This window comes from Camelus ferus, chromosome 26, assembly GCF_009834535.1.
Source record: "Camelus ferus isolate YT-003-E chromosome 26, BCGSAC_Cfer_1.0, whole genome shotgun sequence".
Classification (NCBI taxonomy): Eukaryota; Metazoa; Chordata; class Mammalia; order Artiodactyla; family Camelidae; genus Camelus; species Camelus ferus.
In genome coordinates this window covers 21,410,481-21,418,161 of record NC_045721.1, presented here as the reverse complement: position 1 = coordinate 21,418,161, position 7,681 = coordinate 21,410,481, and the positions used below count along the sequence as shown (strand labels likewise).

Here is a 7,681-nt window from a genome sequence, read left to right as displayed (position 1 = left end):
TTGTGCACAAATCCACACAGTCTTTCCTATTTCATAGGGCTGCTGTTGCATAGTGGAAGGGACATTTAGGAACTGCTGACAGTAGATTTCATTCTCTTGGTGTAGTGACTTACTTGATTTGACTTAGATTGGTAGAAGCTTGCTAAGTTCTCCTGACCACCTGTTGCCCCCAGACTGGGTCTTATTCACTCAGTGGGGATAGAATATATAGAAAAGAAAGTCAGCAACAGACCAAGGACATCATGTGTATTATCTAATTCCCATATCTGCACAAAATATGAGGTTGATACTGTTATTAAATTCATAAGCGAGGAAACTGAGGGTTAAGATGATTAAACAATTTATTCAAGATCAAATTATTAAACACTCATTCCCTCCCCCCCCAAATGAAACAAATTACATTCACAGAAGCAATAAATATTTTAGGAAATAAAAACGTTAAGTGTGCTCACTTTATGTGAATACACCTAAGTGTATGTAGTTAGTAGGCATTCAAAAAAGACTCAGAAACATGGGGAAAAAAACAACTTGTTTTTTCATGGAAGTTTTAAAATTTGTGATTAATTCATTGTATGGAAGGATTTGTAAGCATATGTGTTTTGACACTGGGTCCACATTGAGGATAGAAAACTCCTAAAATTCAAGGGGTTTACAAATTAATGCAGGAAATATAATATGCTGAAAGGCAAATAAACAAAAAGAATTAGAGGCTAAGGAAGTGATGGATGTGACGTGACAGAGCATGACTGGGTGGCTGTTAATTAAACTGGGTGATTTGGAAAAGCATCCGTATGGAGGAGCTATTCAAGTTGTGATAGGAATGACAGTGAGAACACATTTATATAAATATCAAGGGAAGGAAGATTAGAAATGAGGCTGGTATCTTGGAGCAGAGTGGTTGAGGTTAATACTGGCAAAAGGTAGTTCAGAAAAAGAAGAAGAGAAATGAAATAAATTTTGTAAGTCAGGTTAGGGGTATTTGTTTTAAGATGCATGCCAAGGTAGCATTCTTATTCTGACTCTTACAGATGTGACTATCTGACAATTACATTAAAATTCTCTCTAACAAAATGAACACATGTGTGCAAGCAACAGATAAAAATAAACAGAAAGCCTAAATTGGGAAATCACAAACAGAACTAACACAAATAGCTTGTAAGCATGTGCAAAAATATTTAACTTAGTATTGCTCAAAGGAATTAATATTAACATTCACAATAATTCAACTGTCAAATTTCAATGGATAAACATAATAAGTGATATTGGCAAGGATACATGGAAACAACACTGTTACTTCTGGTGGAAATGAGCATGACTACATCCTTTCTGGAAAGCAATCAGGCAATTTATATGGAAAACTAAAAAGACATCTATAGTTTTAACTAATAAATTCTGCTTGTGGGGAATTTTTCTGTCAAGTTTACTGGTGTTTTTAACATTGGATCATACTTCTTTTTAATATACATATTATTATAGTCTTAATTGCTATAGGAGGTATGACATCTTGAGAAAAACTTCCAACTTTCCCAGATTCAGGTCTTTCAATTGCAATGTATCATGAGTTTTAAGGATACCACAAAGAGAGAAAGAAAAATGAGAGGAAAATTTTCATTTATACCCTATGAAATGCAATGCCCAAACAATATCTTTTTGAGATAGTTCAGCAACCGGATGGCCTGGGCCCCTGCTCAGTGATAACTGGCAGTCATAGCCTACAGCTCAGTCTCTGGAGGGCACATTAGCTGAGCATCCCGGCCAAAGGAGAGGCCATTCTATCTTCCTAAAAATGACATGAAGATTTTACTCAACTCTTTTTCAATACTTTGTATGTTTTGGAATAGATGCAGAGTTTCTGGCATAGTTTCTTAAGGACAGTGGTCGTAATTTTAATCCTGTCTATTCCTGTAAAGGTATAAAACAATACGTCTATACACTATCTATCCACTGATCTGTTTCTATACTTCTGTAAATCTAAGTCTCTATTTATCTGTGATCTATTCCTATGAAGATATAAAACTATATGCATATGTACAACTATATAATTACATATCTATATTCCTATATATGTATCTATAAAATCAAAATCATATAATATGATGTCACCAATGGAACCAGACTTGAATTGAAACCTGACACACTGGCAGGAGTTCATTAAGCAAAAGAGGAAGAACATACCATCCTAGGCTGCAGTAACACAATTTGTAAGGCCCCAGGACAGAAACTCTGAATGCAGGTCATGCGGCTTCAGCGCCCAATTTAGGGATGTGTATGGCAGAAGGGCTAACTGAAGATTTAACCACAGATCAGACTTCACGTGATATTTTTGGCTAAATAAAGCATTTTGATTTTTATTCTAAGAGCAATGGAAAGCTTTAAAATGTTAAAAAGAAGCAATTCAATTAAGACTTGTATTTCAAAATACCCACTTTGGCTCTAATATAGAGAAAAAAGTTAGGGTGGTGGGTAGTGAATATGGTGATGACTGAAGATTAGATGTGAGAAGCAACAATACATATGGAAAGAAATAGGAAACAGGGTTAGGATATACCTAGGAAAAAATACAGCTAAAAGCTGTTAATGGATTGGGTACGAGACTATAAAGGAGGCCAGGCATCAGAAGTGACCCTGTGACTTCTGACTTACATAGACTTCACAGGTTATATTTCTGGATGGAGCTAATTACATTCTTAGAAACAAATACGCTATTTTGGGGTAGAAATTATAAGGATTAGGAGCTGAGTGTGACTTCAAAAAATGTCAAGCAGGCCAGCTCAGCACAGTGAACAGTTCTTTCCAAGAGACATGAATGTTCGAGTCATTCGTGCTCGGGTGGTGATCACAACTATGAGAACGGGCAGGGAGAGGCAGTCACACAAGGAGGGTCTGGTTCGGAACCTCGAGCAACTCCAGCATTTAGTGTCTGGTTAGAGGACGGCGAGCCTACAAACGTGTCTCCATAGGAGGAAAACCAGGACACTGAGCAACAAAGGAGGCTGGAGTTCCCAAGATCTAGATGCCAGCAGATCTGATGTCTGGTGAGGGCTCACTTCCTCTAGATGCCTTTGAAACCTCACGTGGTAGAAGGGGTGAGGGAGCAGTCTGGGTTTCTTTTATAAAGTTTTTAATCCCATTCATGAGAGCTCCACCCTCCTGACCTAATGACCCTTCAAAGGTCCCGCCTCCTAAGTCTATCACCCTTGGGGTCAGAATTTCAATATATAAATTGTGGGCGGGGGGGAATGTAAACATTCAGTCCTCTAAAATTGTTTCTTCTATTTTAAAGCTATTCTTCTGATATGGTTTCAACTGTACTACTCCGATGGGATTCCAAAAATTCTATATGCTTTGCTGCCAGGGGAGGAATCCCCACATGCGTGCAGCCGAAAGTCTGTAAATCCTGCAACCTGAGATGCCTATAGATATTTTGGGACCTAAAGCTTATAAAATTTAGAGGAAATCTTTAAGAATAGTAACTCAAATTACATATGAAAAAAATAGGTGTCAAAATGAATGAAATTTATAATGAATTTCTATTTCTTTAGAATGAGGAAAAATTACAAAAGATTAAAAATTTTTAAAAACTGACAAATTCCAAAACATCACAATATCTAGAAAAACAGTATATATTTTCACTAGTTAACTGAACGATACAATGCTATAACACTTTTCCTTTTTATTTTTGGTTCCATAATTTTCTACCAGCCTTTTATTTTTTTTTTTAACAAAAAATATGGAACGCTTCACAAATTTGCGTGTCATCCTTGTGCAGGGGCCATGCTAATCTTCTCTGTATTGTTCCAATTTTAGTATATATGCTGCCGAAGCGAGCACTTCTACCAGCCTTTTATATGACAACATAGTAAAATATTTTTGGTAAGGAGAAATAAAAATAACTTACTTTCTCCTCTAGTATTGTTGATATAAATTTAATTTTTATTTTTGTTAATTTACATTTTTAAAATCTTTGCAAAAAGTTTAAGACAATTTTTTGGAATTTCTTAAATTAGAGAAAATCTTAATTTTTCATAACTATGTTAGGATTTCCCATGTTTAAAGTTTTCTTATACAGAGTCTAACCTTTGTTACTGTTTGAATAGACACTATCCATTAATCAGTTTGTCCAAGAGGGAGTGTAGAAGACACACTCCCTGAGTTTTCTGTCTTCTCATATGATTGGAATCAGTTCCATTTTTATTAGGATGTAATGAGAATGAATCCTAAGCTGACAACTTTCCAGGCCCAATTGTTCGGAAAATTTTCCATAAACTACTCTCTGACTCAACACGTTTCAAATCTTGTTTCTGTTCAACTGGTAGATACTCTTATTTCCAGCAGCCACAGCACTTGGACACTGGGCCTCCTGGATTATGAGATGAAATGTGTTTCTTACTTGGCTAAATGTGTTCACTAAGAATTGAACATGATTTGTCACAATATTTATAATCCTGGTGTAAAAGAATACTCAGACTGGCCATTTATATTGTTATAATTTTCAGATTTACTTATTCAATTTGCCTCAAATTTATAGAGTTTATTTTTTTCTAAAAAGCTGAAGTCTAAGATAAGCGGCAGGATTTAAACTGCCCTATGTGGAAATACTAATGGTGTTAAATGAAACATTCTCTATGAGCACATGCATTAACTCAGATGGGGATACCATAACAAATTAGATATGAGATTTTTTTTCCCGTTCATTCAGTCATTCAATTAACAGCTATTCATTGAGGAACTAATGTATTAGTTTCTAGCTGGTTGCTGGCAATAAAGTAATAGAATAACAAAACACACATGTACACAAACACCCTCCCCATGATTCTAAGGTATAAGAATTGAGGGGGGAGGGGATTAACAACGTAATTATGTAGGTAATTATTAAATTAAATTTTTAATACATGCCATGAAAGAAACTATGTATTTTGCATGCTAACACATTAAGTTAAAGTAAATTTCTATTTCATTTATCCTTCCTTCTTTATACACTACCTAACAGTTACTAAATTTACTAAATTTCTGATTATTACCACCCATATTGTGAGTATTTAGTATATTCTGAGTAGAATATAGTGAGTACAAATTATTTATTATTTCTAATCTAAACTTGAGTAATTTTTCCACAATTTATTTATTTTTAAGTGGATTATTATATTTAGAATTGAGGTAGGAATAAAATTTATAGATCTCAGAATTGTTTTACTGCCTTTTGACATTTTATCTTAAATGCCTTTAAGAAGGAGTTTTTACTCTTCAACTCCTACCAAGAAGTTAAGGATCCATAAAGTCAGATTATTCTCAGGTTAAAGGAGCCTTCACTAATTTGAAATCTGGTAAAAGGAGAATGGAAGAGTTAAAGGTGTGGATAACAGAGAGAGAAGGTGGTCTGTAGATCAAAAATCCTTGACTGATGTTTTGGAAGAACTCTCATGACTCACTCCTTGGGACAAAGCCACATTCCTTACAATCCTGAACCTGCTCCCCGGGTACTCGGACACACATTGTGCCCCTCATTCGGGCTATCAGACTGCCTGAGCTGTACCATTTTGGCTTATATTCTTATCCATTCTCATCTCATCCAGCTTCATTGTCATTGGCTTGACTCTAGCTTGCTTTCTTTCCTATTATCCCATGGCTTGCCTTCTGTTTTCTTAGAGTCTTTCATGCCTTCCAAGATAAAGATTAGTTTATACCCATATCTGTCCACAAAAGAAAGAAAATCGAAGGACCACTACCCTCCACGCTTTTTTCCTCAGCTGAAATGAGAGCATGGTTACACAAGGGGATTTCTTAATAAGAGCCGTCCCTAAGTATCTGAGCGCAAGGAGCCATCTACTTTAGCTGAACAAAGATAGAGAAAATGTCAGCATTTAGACTTTGAGTATAAAGTCACTCCGATCAGCTTCAACCCTGAACAGTCTTAGGTCCACAGCAGACTTTATAATGACTCCAGCACTAACCCTGAATCCTACATGTCTCCTAAACTTCAAATGATGGAAATGAGATGCTCCAGAATGGCAGTCACAACATGATATTCAGGGACTGTCTCTGGCTGTGCAATTTACAGCCATTTTTCAGGGGCTGTCTTTGGCCGTTGCAATTTACAACCATTTTCCCTCCCGTTAAGCTGTAGGCAAATCTTAGCTCTACAAACGCTGACATCAGTTAGTCAAGCAGACAGCAGAAAAGTGACAAAAGGAAGGTTTAAAGCTAATTTTGAAATAGTTCTGTGACACTGGCTCATGAATAAAATGTAAAACAAATTGCGTGGGTGAATGTACACAGATTTAAAAGCAAGATACCAGAGAGTTCAGGAAGAAGGACCCCTTGTAAGACCTGACACAGCAAATGCAATGCAGTTTAAGTCACTGGACTAAGACAGTGGAATAACTCACGTCTCCTGTATCAGAAATATCTGGTGAGCTACTTAAAATGCAAATGACTGTACCTCATGCCAGAACTTCAGAAACAAAATCTCTGGGGACAGGCCCCAGAAGTCTACTTTTGCAGAGAAAAAAAAAAGTCTCACCCAGGTAACCTTTATGTAAGTTAAAATTTGGGAAGCCTTTGACAATTTATGATACTCTTTCTTTTAACTATTTTCAGAAATCTACTAGAGAAGAGGTCCTTTACGGAATTGTGCAATTTTGGGGATGTGACTGATATCAAGGAGTTGAATGTTTTATGGGTTATTCAGTTAAAGTATTAAAAAAGGGGTGAGTTGCTAATGGTAACTGTGGCTTCAGACTTTGAATGCCATGCACATAAGAGGAAAATGAAAGATAAGTTCTGCCTTAAAAAATTACAGTCAGAAAGAACAAATTAAATAAACATAAAAAATAAAATAGGAAAAAAAACCCCCACTATCTTTGAGTTGATGATAGAAAAAAATGGTTTATATATTAGACTATTAAATCTGCAGTGGGAGAACATAGAAAAAAGCAAAATAAATTTCGGAAGCTCCAAAAATGCTCTTTCTGTAAGATAAGGGTAACAGCCTGTTGTTGAATTCATTTAAATTGATGCCAGAATTGTTGATCATGAAAAAATATGCGTAGCCCCTGTACAACAATGTCATTACAGTTGCCAATACCCCTGGGATGCCAGCCAAAATGGAGGTAATTTTCTGAAAACAGCTCAGTCCTGAACTTAATCCAAAAGGTATCCATTAATAACAAAATACTCATTTCAAGAAGGGAAAAGGCTAAACCAGATAAAGGAGTTCTGATGATATATTTTCACTACAAAAGCAAACAGTACACCATTCACTTGAACTAATTTTAACCATACTGGACTAAAATTATTTAGAGTATCTGCAATTATAAAATGTGTGTAGGTCGGCTTGCTTGTTTGAATGTAAGAAGTTTTTTAAGTGACAACACAAATAACACAGAGAAGACCCTGAAACAGCAAGCTCTACTGAATTTGCAGGTGAGCTGATTTAAAATTCAATCCAGCTCCTCTGCTTTCACAATCCCAGAGCAATGTTAAAACCCAGTTTAAATCTTTCTAGTCCTGAGAGAAATAATTGTGAAGAATAAAAATCACAGAGAGTAAGAGAGAAATGACCAGGTCATGAATTTTTACTTTGTTAAGTTTAATCTGGCAGCAAAGTTGGACAAGAGTTAATATTAGACCTCTGTTTCAAAGAATTCAAGAATTAATCATGTCTACTAGAATGCTGAAGTGT

General features: G+C 35.7%; 1 non-coding gene across 1 annotated transcript; it reads right to left on the bottom strand.

The window, feature by feature from the left end:
• Positions 1-3,724: 3,724 nt before the first annotated feature.
• On the bottom strand, positions 3,725-3,831 carry LOC116660123. The gene has a single exon (XR_004315506.1). It is a non-coding gene; the product is annotated as a U6 spliceosomal RNA (small nuclear RNA).
• Positions 3,832-7,681: the final 3,850 nt, after the last annotated feature.